Below are 22,400 nucleotides of genomic sequence, written 5' to 3' on the forward strand. Positions count from 1 at the left end.
TCCAAGGAAATCTGGCTCTCGAAGTTCAGAGAGCAGTGCATTCGATTTTCAAACAAGTAATCATGTTGGGGATCTGGCTCTTGAGATTCAGAGAACGGTGCCTCTTCGATTTTTGAGAAAACAATCATGTTGAGAGTCTGACTCTTGAGATTCGAAAAGCAGTGTCTCTTCGATTTTTGAGAAAGTAATCCTGTTGGGAGTTTGGCTCTCGAGATTCGGAGAGCGGTGCCTCTTCGATTTTTGAGCACGTAATCCTGTTAGGAGTCTGGCTCTCGAGATTCGGAGAGCGGTGCCTCTTCGATTTTTGAGAAAGCAATCATGTTGGGAGTCTGACTTTTGAGATTTGGAGAGCAGTGTCTCTTCGATTTTTGAGAAAGTAATCATGTTGGGAGTTTGGCTCTCGAGATTCGGAGGGCGGTACCTCTTCGATTTTTGAGCAAGCAATCTTGTTGGGAGTGTTTTCTCGAATATGAGTAAAGGTTGGGCATTTTTGCCAGTCTGCCATGCCACGAAGCACGAAGGTTGACACACATTGGGACATTCTAGTTATCAAGCAGTGATGCTGTTCCTTTACCCTTGTGGGTAATAGTAGGGTAGCTGGACCTTCAAAATTTATGTGTTTAAACTTTGTCAGAGATCTTTGGCAAAGTTATCTGTGGTACCCGAGGAGCTGATGTTGCGTGTGGAAAGTGGTGCATCTTCGATTTTTGAACTAACGACCCTGTTGCCCTTTCTTTTATAAGGGCACCAATTATGTGCAAGAAGTACATTCAAAGAGTTATTGCTTGTAGGAAATTTCCTCTTACTTCAGAGATTTATTGCACCTCATTTCTCCTTTATCATTTCTGAGAATGTCTGGCTCATCTGACCGTCGTTTTTACTTGAACTTTGATGAAGAGGCAGCCATGCCTTCTCAAGACAACATATGACGCCCATCCTTCTTATCCCCTACTGGTCCTCTTACCGTTGGGGACTCTGTGATAAAGAATGATATGACCGTTGCGGTGGTGGCCAGGAACCTTCTTACTCCCAAAGATAACAGACTACTTTCCAAACGGTCTGATGAGTTGGCTGTTAAGGATTCTCTGGCTCTCAGTGTTCAGTGTGCAGATTCTATGTCTAATATGGCCCAACGCCTATTTGCTCGAACCCGCCAAGTTGAATCATTGGCGGCTGAAATGATAAGTCTCAAACAGGAGATCAGAGGGCTCAAGCATGAGAATAAATAGTTGCACAGGCTCGCACATGACTATGCTATAAACATGAAGAGGAAGCTCGACCAGGTGCAGAAATCTGATGGTCAGATTTTACTTGATCATCAGAGGTTTGTGGGTTTGTTCCAAAGGCATTTATTGCCTTCGTCTTCTAGGGCTGTACCGCGTAATGAAGCTCCAAATGATCAACCTTCGGTGCCTCCTTCTTCTGGGGTTCTGCCTAGTACTGAGGTTCCGAATAATCATCCTCTAGTGCTTCCTCTTTCTGGGGCTCTGCCAACTGCTGAGACTTCTCTTGAGCAACCTTTGTGAAGGCTCCCTCTTGTTTGTTTATTTTGATTCATGTATATGTACATATTTGTAACTTATCAGAGATATCAATAAACAAGCTTTGCTTCATTTCAATGTATTGTGTTAAATACACCAAGGCCTTTTTCACTAAGTTCTTTGAATTTTTCCTTTTGTTGAAGCTTGTATGTTAAAGCTCCACTTTAAAAAATTGTCGTTGGTATATATATATATATATATATATTATATGCTTAATATATTGTTGATTTATACAACATATGATTTATCACACGAACTGAATAAATCATTTATTCACAGAAGGCACATAATACAATATTTTGCCTTGACAAACTTTGTCAATTTGATATATTCATTATACAGTCATATTTATGCTGCGATTTATTGTCAGGAATTATATTGTTGCTGATTAAAGAAGTCTACCAACTTATAGACTGATGAGCCACATGCTCATAATGATCTCTTGTCTGACCGGACACCCACTTGTTCGGACATTCGCTTATTGGGACACCTATGTGCCTGGACCCAACTCGATGACCCTACAGATAGCCCCAACTCGATGACCCTACGTATGGCCCCGACTCAAAAACCTGACTTGCGAACCTAATCCACGGATCCGACACATAGACCCAATATGCGAACCCGACAAGCAGACCCGAGTCATGTTGATAATCAACTCATACTGAGTGCATGTCGACATAAAGTAGATACTTGTAATGAGGAATACCACGAGCCGAGCCGACTCGCAGCGAGCATAGCCTCTAACTGAGCCGCCTCACAACGAGCATTGCCTCTAACCGAGCAAACGCCTCACCGCGACCATAGCCTCTAGCCGAGCAACCTCGCAACAAGCATCGCCTCCAGCCGAGCAGTTTCGTAACGTGTGATACCTTTAGCCGAGTATTGCTTTATGTTGAGCATTGCCTTGGGTTGAGTACTGGTTCAAGACATCTAGCCATTTCGGCCCATACATGGATTGGATTTGAAGTCTCCAGCCAAAAGACTCTCTTGACTGAAGACTTGGGGGACTACTATTGGTACCACACATATTGGGCCTCAGACTTTGACACATTGAGCCTCAACATTTGGGCTTCATTACCCAGCCCATAATTATGTAAAAGGAGGAACTCCTTATTCTATAAAAGGGGACTCTTCCCCCTTCACAAATGAGACTCTGGGATACCCCAAAACATACAAGTCTCAAACAACTCAGAGACAACACTCTCTTCCTCAGGGGGACTCCCCTTGAGCTTGTAATCCATACATACAGTTACAGAGAAATACAATCAACATCAGTGTGGACGTAACCCAAACATTAGGATGAACCACGATACATCTTTATGTTCTTGGGCGTTTGCATGATTCACGGTCGGATTTACGTTGTTCCAAGACCTTCCGGTTTTGTGCATCAACAAAAATATTATTGTTTATTTTATTGGAGTATTGTGGCCGTTGATAAAAACCAATGGTTCAAAAAAAAGAAAGAAAAGGAAAGCGGTAGGAATGGCTACAAGCATTCACATGGGTGGGGTTCAAAAAATAAGAAAAAAAAACAAAAAAGAGAGGTTGTTGTGCATGTGCAACATTCACACGTGAGTGAGATTTGTTTCTCCCACTCACAAGCAACATGGAGTCCATTCTTTGAGTTCCTAGACAATCCTCACATTTGAAGATTTCTTTGAAGTATCCGGTGAATCCTTATATATTGGTATACTTTGAAAACTTCTATTCCGACTCATTAGAAGCCCTTTGTTTATTTATAAACTATACGATTATAGGGACTTCATTTAGAATCCCCATTAGAGATGCTTGATCTCATACCTAAATCACAGTCTCCAGTTTTTACCGCAGATGAGTATTTTTTTTACTTCGGTTGTCTCCTCCCATTCTTTCCTGCTATTTATTGAGTCAAGTTCTTTTCGAATCGAAAAAAATCTGAACCTCTGATTCAAATCTGGATAGGGTTGTCTAACAAAATGCTAGATACTGGATACGGTTGTTGTTTGTTCAAACTCAATAATAAAATGAGTTTTTTGGTTACTGTAAATAATTAAAAGATGGGTCATTTTGGTTCCGGTCCCTATCAACCTAATTGTTAGACTGAAACCTTGTTTGTTTAAATATTTTGATTGAGGTTCTTAACATCATTTAAGAGATTTAACTAATGTATTTATGCATTTAATGTCCCACAAATTTTGAAATTTAAACAAATTCAAATATATTTTTAAAATATAATAAATACTTAAAAACATATATTAGAATAATATTGTTCTTGACAAAATTATAGCAAGAAAATAATGTACCCACATAATTATTAACATATTTTAAAAAATAACTACCGATATATTTTAAAACATAAAATAAATATATATAATTAGCATGGGTACATTTAGAAAAATAAAAAAATGGGTACAAATAAATTAAATAGTATGGGTACAAATACAAATAAAACTGTAAAAAATATAGGCACAAAAAGAAATTAATATATGGGTACAAAATACAAATTAAAACTAAAAAAAAAATTGGTACAAATTAAAAAAGGTTGCAAATTAAAAATGGCTACAAACTAAAAATAAAAAATATATGATAAAAAATTTAGCCGTAAATATAAATATACCAAATGTAACATCTCTAACACTAAATGAATATATTTAGAAAAAAAAAATTATTATCGAAATAATTAATGACGTTTATTAATACATAAGGACATTGATAAAAAAAATTGAAAAGAAATAAGGTTTTAATCAATGGAGTAACAAAAAGAGGGATGTGAACCTAATTTCTCCTTAAAAATATCTCACAAGTGGAATGGGGATAAGGTTTGAGGAGTTGAAACTGTATGTGGGAAGATAGACTAAATAAATTTAAATTCATTATATCTAGAGCAAATAAAAGTTTTCTTCTATCTTGTCAAAAAAAGAAAAAAAGAAAAAAAGAAAAAAAGAAAAAAAGAAAAAAAGAAAAGGAAAAAAAACAGGAGAAGGAGAAGCTTTCTCTTCTATATATGATACTACAAAGTGGTTCTTTTTTTTATCCACCATCCCCACTGGGAGTGTCATGGATTTTCTTTCACTACCATAGCAATAAGCACAGCACCAGTAATTTTTGCTATAGTTAGGACTAGACTATGTACTGAAAAGAAAAAGAGGTATCATCCTGTTGTCACAACTTGCGTACACACCCTCTTGAACTTCAACCGGCTGCATGATTATATCGATGAGTTCGGACACAAACACAAAAAAAACACATTTACAATCTTTACAATCTTTAAGGTTAGGTGTTTTTTTTTAAACCACTAGTGGTTCTTGCCTAGTTGGGTTTGCTCCCCAACCTAGGTTCGAACCCCGAAGCTGTCAAAGTGGTCAGGCACTGTGCTGCAATGTACAGTTGGAGCATTTCACATGCGCCGGAAGGAACGCATAAAGGAGGTAGGACACGCTCCAACCCCCAAAGGCAAACCAACTAGAGACGATAAAAGAAGCCAAAACAGCAGTCATTAAAAAAGATAAACTACCGAATGATAAACGGGACTACACAAGAGGCGTGGGAAACGGGTTGTAAAGAGACAGGAAGCGCATCTCCAGTCCAGGTTAGGTGGTTTTTAAAACGGGTAATTTGTTTATAGTGCTACTAAGAGCAACTCCACCGTGGGAGCCCTCTCCCAGGCAATACCCTATACTATCCACCAAGTGAACAGTAACTGCTCTAAATGAACAGTAATCACCTTTTGCATCTCTACCGTTGCACTTCAATAGCCCTGACAATAGGCAATAAAATATTAGTTTTTTTTCTAAATAATACAAAATAATTTTATTTGTAATTTCGGATAGGATTTTTAATCGGTCTCGTTGTACCATTTTCTATTAAAAAATTATTTTTATTATTTCTTTTCACATGGTGCAGCACACCATTCCAAAACTTTTTTTTTATTATTATTTTTTTCTTCTTTTCACATGGTGCCAACGCACCATTTTTTTCTTTCTTTTTCTCAAGCTTAGCAGCTCCCACACCCAGTTTTCAACCCGTCTCCCCCCCCCCCCGCGCCCCCAAAGCACCAATCCCTCCTCGCCTCTCTTCCTCCATCTTCACCACCCCACCGCCGCCTCTCTTCCTCCATCTTCCCCATCCCACCTACCTCAGCCTCCATCAACGATCCCTATCTCCGGCGACCCATCTCTGCCATTTTTCTGTGCCATTTTTCAAGCTCAGCAGCTCCCACACCTCATCCACCCATCTCTGCCATTTGTCTGTGGGTGTTCATAACCTCGGCGAGAGTCGTTGAGTTCGAAGCCTGGGTTTTAGTTTTTTTTTTTAATTTTACTTTTTTATTAATATTTTATATTTTTATTAATTTTATATTATGGTTGACGTCGCCCTGACGTCAGCCCTGCGTCAGATCCAGCTCGGGCTTGCGGGCTGGCAATTCCCCACAGGCCTGGCACTCGGGCTCCCCCACGCTGGAGTGTGTAGCCCGGACTCTCGGGCCCTTTTTCTTGGCTTGTCCCCCAAGCAAACTCCCATGCTGGAGTTGCTCTAAGCTCACGTTAATGTCTTATTTCCCCACCCATTTTGAAATGATAATTTGATTGACAACTTTATTCTTGTGTAAAATGACCTTCAAAGACTTAAAAGACCAACCAATCATGTATGGCCACATCATTAGTTATATTGACAAAAAAAAACCCTAAAATATCATATATGAGAAAAAGAAAAAGCATTGGAACAATTTGGATACCTGCCATATATTAAATTTGGAGGAATCTGATGTTAGGGAAAAACCAGAGCAACACCAAACCATGAAGGTTGAGGTTTTGGGGGTGTTGGTAGTGATGGTTTTGAAATTATGGGGCAGCTGGTGATATTTGGAGGTTCAGGGTCGGCCCTTAGGGTAGCCGAGGTAGGCGGCCGCCTAGGGCCCCCAAGTTCGGGGGGGCCCAATTTTTTTTATACATCATGTATATAAAATATAAATAAAGAAAATGTAAGAAACATTACAATTAGTTCATTGGTGTAGTGGGAACGGTTCCACTCCATTTTTATTGGGGTGGTCAGTTTGAAACACCTTGTAGGCATTAGTTTTTGCTTTTTTCAAATCTATGAAATTAAAGATTAAAATTAAAGATAAATTGCTCTTTAAAAATTTTAAAATTACAAGAATCAAAAGGAGTTAAAATAATTCAACAAATATTAATTTTGAATGAATTTAAAATTTTCAACTTTAGAAAAAAAAAACAAAACCTCATGTTAGTGGGTGGTTTATTTTTAAATTCTTATTTATTTTCAAAAATATTTTAAATAAAAATTGTATAAATAGAAAAACCTTGAGTTTCTTAAATAAAAAACATACAAAGGCCTACTCGTGTGACAAGAGGCTAGTGAAATTAATGGCCTCAATTTGTCCAAATGCATTTTTTTTCTTTTGCTTTTGAATATAACCTAAAAAAATAACAAAAACGAGAATAATCATAACTTTGTAATCCTTTTTCTTTCAACTTCCCAGTCTTTCTATTTCTATTGAATGTTTAAGCAACTATAACTTGGTCATGAAGATTGTAATTTGAGGTAACCATAACTTTTAATTTAAATTTTCTTTTTCAATAATTTATTGTTAAACTAGGTTATTCTAAAATTTAATTCGCTAGTGTCTGTTGATTTTAGAAAGAACACAAGAGAACTAATTGGCGTTGTTGAATTATTATATTTGTCAATCAAGTTTTATTATTTTTTTACTCTCTTGATTATCAAGTTTTATTGCTCTTCACTCTCAATCTTGACTGCAAACACTTAGTGCATTTGCGTCTAAAGACATGTGACATGTATATTAAGTAATGTTAGTATATATTTTTTCTTTTGATATTAATTTTTAATGATATTCGATGAAGAAATAGATTTTTTTATGTAATTAGCGAATTCTTTTTACTACATACCAATATACAAAGAGTCGGAGGTCCGAGAACTTTAGGGCCCCAATTTGAAGACTCGCCTAGGGCCTCCAAATTATCAGGGCCCTGTGGAGGTTCATGATAATCAAAGTAATATCTAAATGGATGACCTATGATTTACTAGAAGAGCAACTGACCTTTTTTGGCAAGAGATTTCCTTTGAGTAAGAAATAGTTGAATTCTGGCTTTAGCAAAGAAGACTTAGGGGTGGTTTGGGAGTCAGGTGCTTAAAAAAAAGCACCCATAAAAAAAAGCTGTGAGGGTTTTAGGTGTTTGGTAAACTGAAAAAAAAAGAAGACTTATTTTGGAAGCTGCTGTGAGAATAAGCTGAAATCAAAGGAAAAAGCTGAAGTTGCTATTTGTAACTTTGGAAAACTGGTTTTTTTTCAAAGCACACGGAGCTACAATGCTCCTTTAATGAAAAGACCTACTATCAGACTGCTTTTTTTTTTCAAAAACACTTTTACAAAAAAGTTTACCAAACACTCTGCTGATTTATTTCACAACCGCTTATTCTCACAGCACAACCGTTTATTCTCACAGCAGTTTTTTTTCAGAACACAGCAATACCAAACCAACCTTTACTGTTGTGAAGGTGGTCGGAAAGACCCCGCTATCAAGTGCCGAGTAGAAGCATGTCTGGGTATTCAAAAGCACGACAACCCATGAACAAAAAAAGTACCAGGAAACATAAAAATTGTACGTACCCCACAACACATGAATACCAAATGATCTCTCGTTTTCGAACCCAAAAGAAAATATAATAATAAAAATTGTACGTACCCCACAACACATGAATACCAAATGATCTCTCGTTTCCTCGTCTATTTTTTCATACAGCCTTTATGACTGAGACATGAACCCCACACCCCACCTGGTGAAATATATTTTAGTCAGAAAACCCTATCAAGTATATATCTATCAGTTTGTCAGAAAACCCGATTAACGTTTTAATCAAAGGTTCATATTCCCTTACGATTCGAAGCTGTAAGAACAAGAATAAAATATAAAATAAAATAAAAAAACAGAAAAGAGATGGACCATTTTAAAAATTTATCTTCGTATATGTTAATACTGTTGTTAATTTAATTTTTTTATGACAAAATTATCCATGTTATTTTGTTTCTAGTATTTTCAGTTAGTTGTGAATTTTTTTGTTTGAGGGGCTTTATGGTCCAATTATTTTTGGTGAAGACTTGAGACATCAAACTTTCATTCTCGCTTTCTAATAATAAATAATATATATATATATATAGTCCAATTATTTTTGGTGAAGTCTTGAGACATCAAACTCTCACGCTTTCTAATATTTAAGATATATATATAGTCCAATTATTTTTGGATGCTGGGATAATCTACCCAATTTCAGATAGTAAGTAGGTTAGTTCAACTCAAGTGGTTCCTAAGCGTTCTGGAATTACAATTATGAAAAATGATAATAACGAACTTGTGACTACATATTTGATTATTGGGTGGCGTATGTATGTTGATTACAGAAAGACCAATGTAGGTACTAGAAAAGATCATTTCTCATTGCCATTCACTGATCAAATGTTGGAAAGATTGGTTAATCGTGTTTTCTATTGTTTCTTTTATTGACATTTCTTTAAAACACAAAATATTGATGGACTCAATTCTAATTATGAATATATTATCTGAGCTAAAAACAAATTAACCCTGTTGGTTGTGGGGCAGATTTCAAAATCTATTAAAACATTGATTATAGATCTCCAAACCTCCAAAAGGTTGGTCAGATTTTATAGATTCCACTTTAAATTGATTAGTTGAGATCTTAGTTGTTACCAGTCACATCAGACATGAATGATGAGACACTAGCAAAATCACAAGTTGTTAGTTGGTTACACTTGCCAAGATTTACAGAGACGGACCAACAATCACTGCTAGCCACATAAGTCCTCCAATTTTCATCTTACCCCACATCACATGTTGTGATGTGCAGGTGGTAGGATGCATGCAATGTTATCAATTCTTTGACATGGAATTCTTGTATAATTTAACATCTATCAGTAGCAATATTGTCATTTAATTTGTTTTGTTTGGAAAAGGATATGTTTTTTAAAGTAGCCTTAGATTCAGTGTTAAATTCTCCTTGGTATGGAGCTAGACAGCATTCGGCACAAATGAAGAAGGTACCCGGTTTTCTGATGCTTTCGATAAAGGAAACGAAATGATTATGTATCATTATGCTAATTTCTTGTGGAGGATCAGACGGTTCTTAAACATCGGATCAGAAGCAGTGCTGAAGAAGAGTGTGAAAGTGGTAGATCGATTTGTTTATAACTTAATCAAAAGCAAAATTGAAAAACTCCATAATTCATGAGAAGATCATGAGATACCTAGTGTGTTGTGCAATTTGAATCAAGCAGGAGGACACCCAAATCCATTCTCCAGACAATGTCCAACTGGAAAACCCAACATCCCAATTCCTTGAACCCATTTTTCCAGAAAATTATAAAGAAAAAAAATAAAAATCAAATCGTTTAACCCGTATTTGAATTTGAGAAACAACACGTGATGAAGAGATGGAAAGATTGGGGTCTGATTGAATTTGAACCTCTGGTTTGTTTTCGCGAGGCAGAGAAAGGAAAGGACCAAAGGAAAGGACGAAAAGAAAGAACAAGAAATGTAATAAATGCATCTTTAAGGTACCGTTTGGTACGCAGACGGGACGGAACAGGACGGGACGGGACAGAACAGATGATGTAAATATTGAAAAAGATAAGGAGAAATTTTGTCATAAAATGTTATAAATTTGTGTTCCACGGATGTGGAACGGGTGGTTCCAAGGGGAAGAGGTGGAACGAAAAATCAGCCAAATTTCGTCCTATGGGACAACCCGTTCTATAGTTTTTAGATGCACCAAACGTGGGACGGAACGGCTCGTCCTGTTCCGTCCCACGTACCAAACGGTACCTAAAGCCCAGCTGCACGACCTCATTAAAAGAGATTAGACGGCTCACCGTGCCATCCCCATTTTTCAACCAAAATCAGGATCCTGTTTGATAAAGGATTATAAAATCAAGAGAGTTTAGTGTCTCAACGCTTTATCAAAAAATAATTGGACTATAAAGCGCCTCAAACAAAAAAATCCGCAACTAACTGAAAATAATAGAAACATAATAGCAGGGATAATTTTGTCATAAAAAAATTAAATTAACAACAGTATAAACATATCCGAAGATAAATTTTTAAAATGGTCCGTCTCTTTTCTGCTTTTTATTTTTTATTTTATTCTTGTTCTTACAGCTTCGAATCGTAAAGAATATGAACCTTTGATTGAAACGTTGATTGGGTTCATGTCTCAGTCATATAGGCTGTATATTATTAAAACCACATTTACAATCTTTAGGGTTACGTTTTTTTTTTTTTTTTTTTTTTTTTGGGTTCGAAAACGAGAGATCATTTGGTATTCATGTGTTGTTGGGTACGTACAATTTTTATGTTTCCTGGTACGTTTTTTTGTTCATGGGTTCACTGTCTTTGTATGTACCCATAATAAATTTATTGGGGTACATTATTTCCCTTAATACTACTTGATAAAATTTGCAGAAATATTAATGTTATCATGTACATCGAATATTAATGTTATCTTGTACAACGAATATTAATGTTATCGTGGAAGATTATGTGTTGTCGTGCTTTTGAACACCCATACCTGCTTCTCCTCGGCACTTGATAGCGGGGTCTTTACGACCACCTTTACAACAGTAACCGTAAGCCTTCTTTGCTAAAGCCAAAATTCCACCATTTCTTACTCAAAGGAATTCTCTTGCCAAAAAAGGCCAGTTGCTCTTCTAGTAAATCATAGGTCGTCCATTCAGATATTACTTTGATTATCATGAACCTCCAAATATCACCAGCTGTCCCATAATTTCAGATTTTATGGATTCCACTTTAAATTGATTAGTTGAGAGTTTGGTCGTTATACTAATATTCAAAAATAAAATATAAATTTTAATAAGAGTAACATTTTAAGGGATTAAATGGAATATGTGATTTAACATTAGGTTTTTTTTTTTTTTTTTAAATTCTAATCTTTTGCAAGGACTAATATTAAAAAATTTCTTTTCCTTTTCAACTAAGGTTCAATATCAATTCTAATTCTTTTATTGACATTTCTTTAAAACACAAAATATTGATGGACTCAGTTCTAATTATGAATATATTATCTGAGCTAAAAACAAATTAACCCTGTTGGTTGTTGGGCAGATTTCAAAATCTATTAAAACATTGATTATAGTTATAGATCTCCAAACCTCAAAAAGGTTGGTTAGATTTTATGGATTCCACTTTAAATTGATTAGTTGAGAGCTTGGTCGTTACTAGTCACGGCAAACATGAATTATAAGACACTACGGGCACGTTTGTTTGACAGGATTCGCTGGGACTGGACTGGACTAGACTATAGTCCAGTGTTTGGTGGGCACCGGGATTAGCTTTAATGAGCTTAGGTGGGATTCGCTAGGACTAAGGGGGGGCTTAGCCGTTCTTCACGAGGGATCTCAATTTGGGGCGGACTCGTAAGCCAGAGAAACCGCGTCTTCCCACATCTCACATCCCACATCGTCCTCATCTCTGCGTCTACCCTCGTCGTCGTCCTTGCCGTGCTCCGACATCGTCCTCACGCTCATCGTCGTCCTTGCATCTGGTCGCTGTCATCTGCCTCAAGTTGGTAAGCTTCGAATCTTGGATTTTTTTCGTCGATTTGTGTGGATTTGTTTGTGATATTAACTGAGGTTTATTTGATTTTGTTGTTTTGGGTTTGAGAAATTCATAATATACAAGTGGATTTGCAATTGAACAAATTAGGGTTTTGATATTTAGGTGAAATTGAGATTAGAATTTGGGGTTTTCATAAGATGAAATTGAGATTAGTCTCAGGTGTGTGCTCTCTGTGTGTGTGTGTTTGTGTGTACCGTGTGTAATTTGTCTGTGTGTTTGTGTGTGTGTGCGTGTGTTTGTGTGTGTGTGTGTGTAATCTGTGTGTAACCTGTGTAATATCTGTGTGTGTGTGTGAGTTGTGTGTGTAAAATGTGTGTGTAATCTATCCGTGTGTGTGTGTGTAACTTGTGTTATTTGCAGTGTGTGTGTGTGTGTGTGAGTTGTGTGTGTAACCTGTGTGTGAGTTGTGTGTGTAAAATGTGTGTGTGTGCAGTGTGTGTGTATGTATGCAGTGTGTGTGTGTGTGTGTGTATGTATGCAGTATGTATGCAGTGTGTGTATGTATGCAGTGTGTGTGTGTGTGAGTATGTATGCAGTGTGTGTGAGTGTGTATGCAGTGTGTGTGTGTGTGTGTGTGTATGTATGCAGTATGTATGCAGTGTGTGTGTGTGTGTGTATGCAGTGTGTGTGTGTGTGTATGTATGCAGTGTGTGTGTGTGTGTGCAGTGTGTGTGTGTGTGTGTGTGTGTGTGTGCAGTGTGTGTGTGAGTGTGTATGCAGTGTGTGTGTGAGTGTGTATGCAGTGTGTGTGTGTGTATGTATGCAGTATGTATGCAGTGTATGTGTGTGTATGTATGCAGTGTGTGTGTGTGTGTGCAGTGTGTGTGTGTGTGTGTATGTATGCAGTGTGTGTGTGTGTGCGCAGTGTGTGTGTGTATGTATGCAGTATGTATGCAGTGTGTGTGTATGTATGCAGTGTGTGTGTGTGTGTGCAGTGTGTGTGTGAGTGTGTATGCAGTGTGTGTGTGTGTATGTATGCAGTATGTATGCAGTGTGTGTGTGTGTGTGTGTGCAATGTGTGTGTGTGTGCAGTGTGTGTGTGTGTGTGTGTGCAGTGTGTGTGTGTGTATGCAGTGTGTGTGTGTTAGTGTGTTGCATTCTGTCCCCGTGTGTGTGTGTGTGTGACTGTGTTTGTGGGTGAGTGTGAGTGTGTGTGAGTGTGAGTGTGTGTGCAGTGTGTGTGTATGCAGTGTGTGTGTGTGTGTGTATGCAGTATGTGTGCAGTGTGTGTGTATGTGTGCAGTGTGTGTGTATGTGTGAGTGTGAGTGAGTGTGAGTGTGAGTGTGAGTGAGTGTGAGTGTGAGTCTAAGTGTGAGTGTGAGTGTGTGTGCAGTGTGTATGTATGCAGTGAGTGTGTGTGTGTGTGTGTGTGAGTATAAAAACAGAGTATAAAAACACAGTATGTATGCAGTGTGTGTGTATGTATGCAGTGTGTGTGTGTGTATGTATGCAGTGTGTGTGTGTGTGTGCAGTGTGTGTGTGTGTGTGCAGTGTGTGTGTGAGTGTGTATGCAGTGTGTGTGTGCGCGCAGTGTGTGTGTGTGTGTGCAGTGTGTGTGTGTATGCAGTGTGTGTGTGTGTGTGTATGTATGTATGCAGGGTGTGTGTGAGTCTTTGTCAGTGTGTGAGAGTGTATGTCCGTGTGTGTGTTAGTGTGAGTATGTATGTGTATTTTGCACATTTGTCCATGAGTGTGTGTGTATGTACTTGGTTTATAACCATGATATTACAATGTGAATGTTTTGTATTGTGTGGGGTTGATGCTGAATTGCAATTTTTTGTAGTTGTTGGTTGCAGAGAAGAGGAGCATAAACAGAAGGCTAAGGCTAAGGCTAAGGCTACTGCAGATCATACTGACATAGCTAATGAACTTGAAGCAATGGGTCTCTCTCCTATGGATCAAATTGATGCATTGTCTCTTATTTTGGATAAACCAAAAAATGTGGGAGTGTTCAGGGCAATCAAACCGGAACTCAAGAAAGTGTTCGTCCAAAGGCTTTTAAGCGACAACGCAAGCGGATGAGGATTTTGGCTAATGTTAACATGGATGTATTTTATTAACGTTAACATGGATGTATTTTATTAATCATACAATCTTATGTTATGACTTATAACTTAGCTTTGCACTAGTATTTTGGCTTATGTTAACTAGCCATTTTGTAAATTATGGAGATCTATTTTGGCTAATGTTAACTAATGTTAACTAGGATTTTCTAAATTATGGAGATCTTATGTACTTGTATTTGTTGAAGTTGCATGTATTGGCCACTATTATTTTTCTTCTGTTGGGTGATAGAGTTTAAATCAAGCTACATTTGCAAATTAAACCCAATTCTATTAGCAGGTAATAGAAACAAAACAATTGTCAATTTTTTTTAAGATTCATAATATACATGGCAAAAATATGCTCCAATTAACCCATATCATGAGATTTGTAGCATTACTCTATTACACAATGGCAAAAATTTGTAGTCCTAGTCTAAGCAAACACAAATCTGGTGAACAGTACTGTTTTTCTTATCCTGCTTCTTAGTCCGAGACTGCACCAAACGCTTCACTAAGTTAGTCCAGCTTAGTCCAGTCTAAGCCAGTCCAGCTTAGTCCCGGCAGCTAGTCCAGTCCGAGACAGTCCAGCGCAACAAACGCACCCTACATAAATTGTTAGTTCGTTACACTTATTAAGATTTACAGAGACGGACCACCAATCACTGCTAGCCACATACATCCTCCAATTTTCATCTTACCCCACATGTTGTGATGTGTAGGTGGTAGGATGCATGCAATATTATCAATTCTTTGACATGGAATTCTTGTATGATTTAACATTTATCAGTAGCAATATTGTCATTTAATTTGTTTTGTTTGGAAAAGGATATGTTTTTTAAAGTAGCCTTAGATTCAGTGTTAAATTCTCCTTGGTATGGAACTTGTTTGTATCATACTTGATTAATCCTGAAACTACCAAGCACCGGTCAACGTTACCGGTCAACGTTATACCGTCAAGGACCCAGAAGAGTTTCCCTCTAACCAGGAGGCTAATCACAGCGCGACACGTGTCAATATCAGAGGTCAATCACAACACGACACGTGTCAATATCAGAACAAAGCTAGAAACCCTCTTCTATAAAAGGAGATCATTCTCCCACAATAATCTCTAATGTCATTTGTATTAAATCATTCACAAGTACTCACTAAAGGAGAGCTTGAACCTATGTACTTGTGTAAGCCCTTCACAATTAATAAGAACTCCTCTACTCCGTGGACATAGCCAGTCTGGGTGAATCACGTGCATCTTGTGTTTGCTTCTCTGTCTCTATCCATTTACATACTTATCTGCACTAGTGACCAGAGCAGTCTAGTGAAGGTCACAAACTTGACACTTTCTGTTGTACTAAAATCCTCGCTGATTTTGTGCATCAACAGAGCTAGACACCATTTGGCACAAATGAATGGCACAAATGAAGAAGGTACCCAGTTTTCTGATGCTTTCGATAAAGGAAACGAAATGATTATTTGTCATTATGCTAATTTCTTGTGGAGGATCAAACGGTTCTTAAACATCGGATCAGAAGCAGTGCTGAAGAAGAGTGAAAGTGGTAGATCAATTTGTTTATAACTTAATAAAAAGCAAAATTGAAAAACTCCATAATTCATGAGAAGATCATGAGATCCCTAGAGTGAATTACCTCAAGTCATCTGACTAGGTCCTGTTTTGTCTTGGATTAATGGTTACTATTTCCCAACATATATATATGGATCAGGATCCTCTCCTGAGTAAAGGGTGAGGATTCTCCTGACTAAGCTCATCAGGCTGTTGAAATTTTACTCAACGGTTACAAACAGAAGGTCACTCTAAAAATTATTATAATTGTAGCCATTAGATAAAATTTCAACAGACCGATGGGCTTGATCAGGAAGATCCTTACCCTTGGCTCAAGAGAGGATCCTGATCCTATATATATAAAAGATCATGTTCCATTTTGCAAATATTTGCGGTAGGCAAAAATTATATTTGTGAGCGGGGTGAGCTGTAAGCCTTTAATAACTATAAATATGAAACAACAATATAAACGCATATGAAGACAAATTTTTAAAATGGTCTGTCTCTTTTCTGCTATTTTTTTATTATTCTTGTTATTACTGCTTCGAATCGTAAAGAATATGAACCTTTGATTAAAACGTTGATATGGTTTTCTGACAAAATGATAGATATATACTTGATAGGGTTTTCTGATTAAAATATATTTCACCAAGTGGGGTGTGGGGTTCATGTTTCAGTCATAAAGGCTGCATGAAAAAATAGACGAGAAAACATTATTATTAACCACATTTACAATCCTTAAGGTTAGGGTGTTTTTTTTTTTTTTTGGTTCGAAAACGAGAGATCATATTGTGGGGGAACCCCACAAGGAACGCATAAAGGAGGTAGGACACGCTCCAACCCCCAAGGACAAACCAACTAGAGACAATAAAAGAAGCCAAAACAGCAGCCATAGAAAGAGATAAACTACAGAATGATAGAGGGGACTACACAAGAGGCGTGGGAAACGGGTTGTAAAGAGACAGGAAGCGCATCTCCAGTCCGGGTTAGGTGGTTTTTAGGAGTTATATGTTTAGAGTGCTACTAAGCTCACATCAATGTCTTATTTTTCCATTCATTTTGAAATAATAATTTAATTGACAACTTTATCCTTGTGTAAAATGACATTCAAAAACTTAAAAGACCAATCAATCATGTCTTGCCACATCATTAGTTATATTGACAAAAAAACCTAAAATATCATAAATGAGAAAAAGAAAAAGCATTGGAACAATTTGGATACCTGCCATATATTGAATTTGGAGGAATCTGATGTCAGGAAAAAGCCAGAGCAACACCAAATTATGAGGGTTGAGGTTTTGGGGGTGCTGGTATAGTGACGGTTCTGAAATTATGGGGCTGCTGGTGATATTTGGAGGTTCGTGATAATATAAATAATATCCGAATAGACGACCTATGATTTACTAGAAGAGCAACTTGCCTTTTTTGGGCGAGAGATTTCCTTTAAGAAATAGTTGAATTTTGGCTTTAGCAAAGAAGACTTAGACCTAGTTTGGGAGTGAGGTGCTTAAAAAAAAAGCACACATGAAAAAAAGCTGTGAGGGTTTTAGGTGTTTGGTAAACTGAAAAAAAAAGGCTTATTTTGGAAGCTGCTGTGAGAATAAGCTGAAATCAAAGGAAAAAGCTGAAGCTGCTATTTGTAGCTTTGGAAAACTGGCTTTTTTTCAAAGCACTCGAAGCTACAGTGCTTCTTTAATAAAAAGACCCACTATTAGACTGCTTTTTTTTCCAAAAGCACTTTTACAAAAAAGTTTACCAAACACTCTGCTGATTTATTTCACAGCCGCTTATTCTCACAGCACAGCCGCTTATTCTCACAGCAGCTTTTTTTTCAAAGCACAGCAATACCAAACCAGCCCTTAATGTTGTGAAGGTAAAGACCCCCGCTCGCAAGTGCCGAGGAGAAGCAGGTATGGGTGTTCAAAAGCATGATAACCCATAATCTTTAGCAATAATCTTCCACAAAAGCTTTCATTGTTGAGTTTGCTGCAACAATGGGGTAATCTCTGAAAGTAATTCTTTTGTTGTACACGATAACTCCATTATCTACCTCTACCACCCTCCAGTGGCGAAGCTAGGATTTGCCGAGGGGATGGGCGAAATTCAAAAGAGTGTAAGGTTCAATTGAAGCGGTTGCTTTCACATTAGAAAGTGCAAAGTTTTGAGTCAATATTCATATAAAAAACAGTCTCTTTACCAAAGAGATTGTAAGCGGTAAATATCAAAGTCATGTAAGAAGCTTAAATTGGTTAGAATTAGATTCTAAAAAACGTTAGGCACTAGTCAGTCAGCGAAATGGGGCGTAGCAGCTAGGCGCCTAGGCAAGATTTGGGTAGGAGCCTAGATGAATTTAAATAAATTTCTTTTATCGTAAAATAAGCATTAAACAATATTTATATTATTTTTTTAAACAATATTTATAGATAATATAAAAGTTCAAGATAGATACGCTGGGGGTCTTCAAAAGAGGGAGAAAAATACATACAAGAATAATAAAAGTGGGTCACAAAAAAATAGACAGGTGCCCTAATAACATTATAACACCCGTCCATTTAATATTTTCCCAAACCTTTTGCTATGTTGATAACCAAACACCTCCCTTCTCCTACCATTACCCTTACCATGGTAAATCTGCAAAATCGAAGCCCTTCATCAATACCATCGCAACCTTCTCCTCCAACATCCCTCCTTCGTCGAATTCACCCTCATTCCCTCCACTCAACCTTCTCGTCCAACATCCCTCCTCCATCGGAATAACATTGTTTAAACTAATCGAGTATAATTTTCATGTGTTGCATATTCCTAATTTCTACTCATTTAATTATTAAAACAAAAATTCATATCAATTAATGGAGCTAAAAATATAAAAAAAATAAAATTAAGAAATGAAGTGGTGGTTGAGAGGAGGAGGTGGACATGCGGTGTGGCATGGTCAGATGGAGTTAGAAAGAAAAAGGAAACTGGGGAGAGTAAAAAGGGATTGGGCATTAGGATTACCTATTAGGGTCTCTTATATAAAATATTAAAATGGGAATTGGGTGAATGCCAAAGATTGAAAAAGAAAAGGAGGACAGTGGACACGGTCTGAGACTGAGAGGGGAATGAGGGACACGCGGTCCCCCCTATTTATATATATTTATTTTTTCCAAACATATACAAAACGGTTTCGTTTTCGTTTTAGCCTGGATGTTTGAAAAAAGAGAAAGGATTCACCTCTGCTGCGCAGCAGCATAACCACTGCACCGGAACAGAGAGGGGATGAACCAGTCCAGTTTTCCGACAAGGGGAGGGGCTGAACCTTTGCTCCAGGCGTGTTTTCCGGCCAGGGGAGTGGCGGCCGCCACTCCTCGCCCTCACGTGGCTTCGCCCTCTGTTTAATGATATATATTTTTTAATTATGATTTTTTTTTTAAATTATGATAATTTTTTAAAGCAAAGGAAAAATTAAAGAATAAATATATTATTTTGGGAATAATGGTGGGTGGGAAAATAGTTTATATGTTTTTCTACTTTTCGTGGTGGGTGTACATATAAGGTGGGTGAAGAAATAAGACACTGGGTGGGCATATCACCACCCTTTGTTTAAGGTTATAAATTATTCTTTACATTGATTACGTCAATCAACAATTTATTGCCTCAACTGATAGGTCAATGAAAGCTCTAAAAAGTTGAGTTACTTCTTTTATATATATTTTAGAAACTTCAGCGGTACGAGGAAATCTTATTGATATGAAAAAAAAAAAGTTACACCTAGTCAGAAGGACTATAAACCTTATCCCTCATAAAACAAGAAAACCAACATACAAGAAAAGAGAGGGACATAAACCTTACCCTTCTTGAAAAAGAAAATATAGGAAAAGAGGGGGGATATAACCTTATCCCTCATAACACAAGAAAACCAAAATACAAGAAAAGAGAGGGACATAAACCTTACCCTTATTGAAAAAGAAAATATAGGAAAAGAGGGGGGATATAACCTTATCCCTTTTGAAAAAAAAAAATACAAGTAATAGAAGGGGACATAGAGTCAATCCCAACTAAAATAAAGCTTAAAAGTTACCTGCAAGATAAACTGCAAAACAGAAAGGAAAACCCAAAAAGATTAGGTAAAAAAGAAAATCACACATCAAGAAGAAGAGATAAATCTGTAAGCCGACATGCATGCCTAAGAAATCTGAATGCAGAAAAGGAAGAATTTTTACAGGAGGAGTTGCATGCGAAACAAGAGAAGACAAGAGATAGGGATAATAGATCTAATACCAGACCATATAGAAGACCGTTTGTAACAAGTAGAGTATAAAGGACCATGAAGCTGAAAGCTCCCTCGAAAATAAACACTCCATAAAGAATCAGAAGTAATAACAACCCATCCAAGCTTTAAAAGAGCCACAATATTTAGAGAGCAAAGATCTATTGGAAGTATGCCCACAAAGCAACTCATTTGATGTAATAGCTTTTGGAATACTTATTGTGTTAAACTATTATATGTTTAATGAAAGGCAAAGCTTATTGTTAATCACTATTTATTGTATTATGTGTTTAAGCAATAAGGGAATCCAAGGATTGTATTTAATCTAAGAGAGAAGTGATCTAAGTAAGTTAGATTAACGAGACATTTCTCTTATGTTCATTCCTAAAACGTTTCTAGCCATAGGATTGCCAATTAGGCATTGACAATCCGCTAAGGTTAGTATGTGTTATGTTAATTCAAGCGCGAGTATAACTAGTCTCAAGTCATTTAGTGTTGGACACTGAGGCAAACACATAGGTGCTCAAAATGGTAATCGAGTACACTGAACTACGATCAAAAGAAAGTTTGAACATACATGTCATGTAAGAACTCGTAAGTTGTAATATGTAAAATAGTCCTTTGACTTGAGGCATCATAGATGTCTAATGGTTAGGTCCTTGATCTTTGATTATGTCAAAGACATTCCATCGAGAGTGTCCATGACATTGTTGGGGTCAAGCTATCTAAGTAACAAGTTCCTAGATTATCTCAAAGAGTGTAGAATAATATCATAATGGACTATACCGGAAACTACACAACTTAATGGAGTTTCTAAAATGAGAAATCGAACCTTGATGAACATGGTTCATTCTATGATGAGTTCTATCGATCAACTATTAACATTCTGGGGATACGCTCTATGTACAGCAGCTTACTTGCTTAATAGAGTATCTTGCAAGTCAGTTTCACAGGTGCCCTATGAGATATGGCATGGCAGAAAGCCAAGTTTTAATCATATTAAGATTTGGGGTTGTGAAGCATATGTCAAGAAGTTTGAAGCTACTACGCTTGAAGCGAGATCAATTAGGTGCTATTTTGTGAGATATGCTTTAGAAAATATGGGATATGAGTTCTACCATCCTGACGACTAGAAAGTCTTTGTTGCCAGAATTGCTAAGTTTCTAAATGACGATTTTGTTCTCAAATGAACTATAAGTAAAACGATGGAAATTAATGAGATTAATGATGAACCATAAACAAGCACTCGACAAGTTGACAACCATGTTCCTGAACCTCAAGCTCCAAGAAGATCTGAAATGGTCATCAAGCCACCTCAAAGGTATGGTATGAATGACAACTTTGGAGAATTGCACCTTCTAGGTGACAATGACACAAATAAGGACCCTAGAGATTACACTAAAGTAATGTCCAATATTGATTCAAAGAGATGGCAAGAGGCCATGAAATCTGAGATGGATTCCATGTATCAAAATCAGGTATGGACTCTAGTAGACCCTCCATAAGGTATAGTACCTATTGGAAACAAATAGGTCTTCAAGAGGAAGATAGGCGCTGATGGGAACATGGAGACTTATAAGGCTAAACTAGTAGCCAAGGGTTACAGGCAATGAGAAGGGATTGACTATGAAGAAACCTTCTCTCATGTAGCCATGATTAAGTCCATTCGGATTCTGCTTATTATAGCTACATACCATGATTATGAGATATGGCAAATGGAGTGAAGATAACATTTCTGAATGGCTACCTAGAGGAAGAGCTCTATATGACTCAACCCGAAGGTTTCGTGTCCAAGTCTGAAAAGACTAAGGTATGCAAGCTTAAAAGGTCCATTTATGGACTTAAGCAAGCCTCCAAGAGCTGGAACATTCGTTTTGACATTGAAATCAAATTGTTTGCTTTTACTCATAATAAAGACAACAATTGTGTTTATCAAAAGGTCGTTGGGGATGCAGCAGTATTCCTAGTGCTATATGTATATGACATATTACTATTCGGGAATGACACTGCAGTGCTATCTTCTGTAAAAGTATGGTTGTCCAAAACCTTCCATATGAAAGATTTGGGAGATGCATCTTATGTATTGGGGATAAAGCTCTATCGTAATAGATCCAGAAAATTAATTGGATTATCCCAATCTATGTACATAGATAGGGTGCTAAGTAGGTTCCAAATGAAACAATCTAAGAAATGTATTCTTCCTGTGAGACATGGAATTCACCTTTCTAAGTCCATGGGTCGAAAACGCCTGAAGAGATACGGCAGATGAGTAGGACTCCTTATGCTTCTGCGATAAGAAGTTTCATGTATGTCATGATATGTACAAGGCCTGATATCGCTTATGT

General features: G+C 37.1%; 1 long non-coding RNA gene across 1 annotated transcript; it reads left to right on the forward strand.

Annotated features, from left to right (window-relative positions):
* The first annotated feature begins 11,793 nt into the window (after positions 1–11,793).
* LOC139194923 (uncharacterized) lies at positions 11,794–14,423 on the forward strand. The gene is made up of 2 exons (XR_011579711.1): positions 11,794–12,155; positions 13,990–14,423. It is a non-coding gene; the product is annotated as an uncharacterized lncRNA (long non-coding RNA).
* The last annotated feature ends 7,977 nt before the right edge of the window (positions 14,424–22,400 follow it).

Source organism: Malus domestica, chromosome 01 (genome assembly GCF_042453785.1).
Source record: "Malus domestica chromosome 01, GDT2T_hap1".
NCBI classification, from domain to species: domain Eukaryota; kingdom Viridiplantae; phylum Streptophyta; class Magnoliopsida; order Rosales; family Rosaceae; genus Malus; species Malus domestica.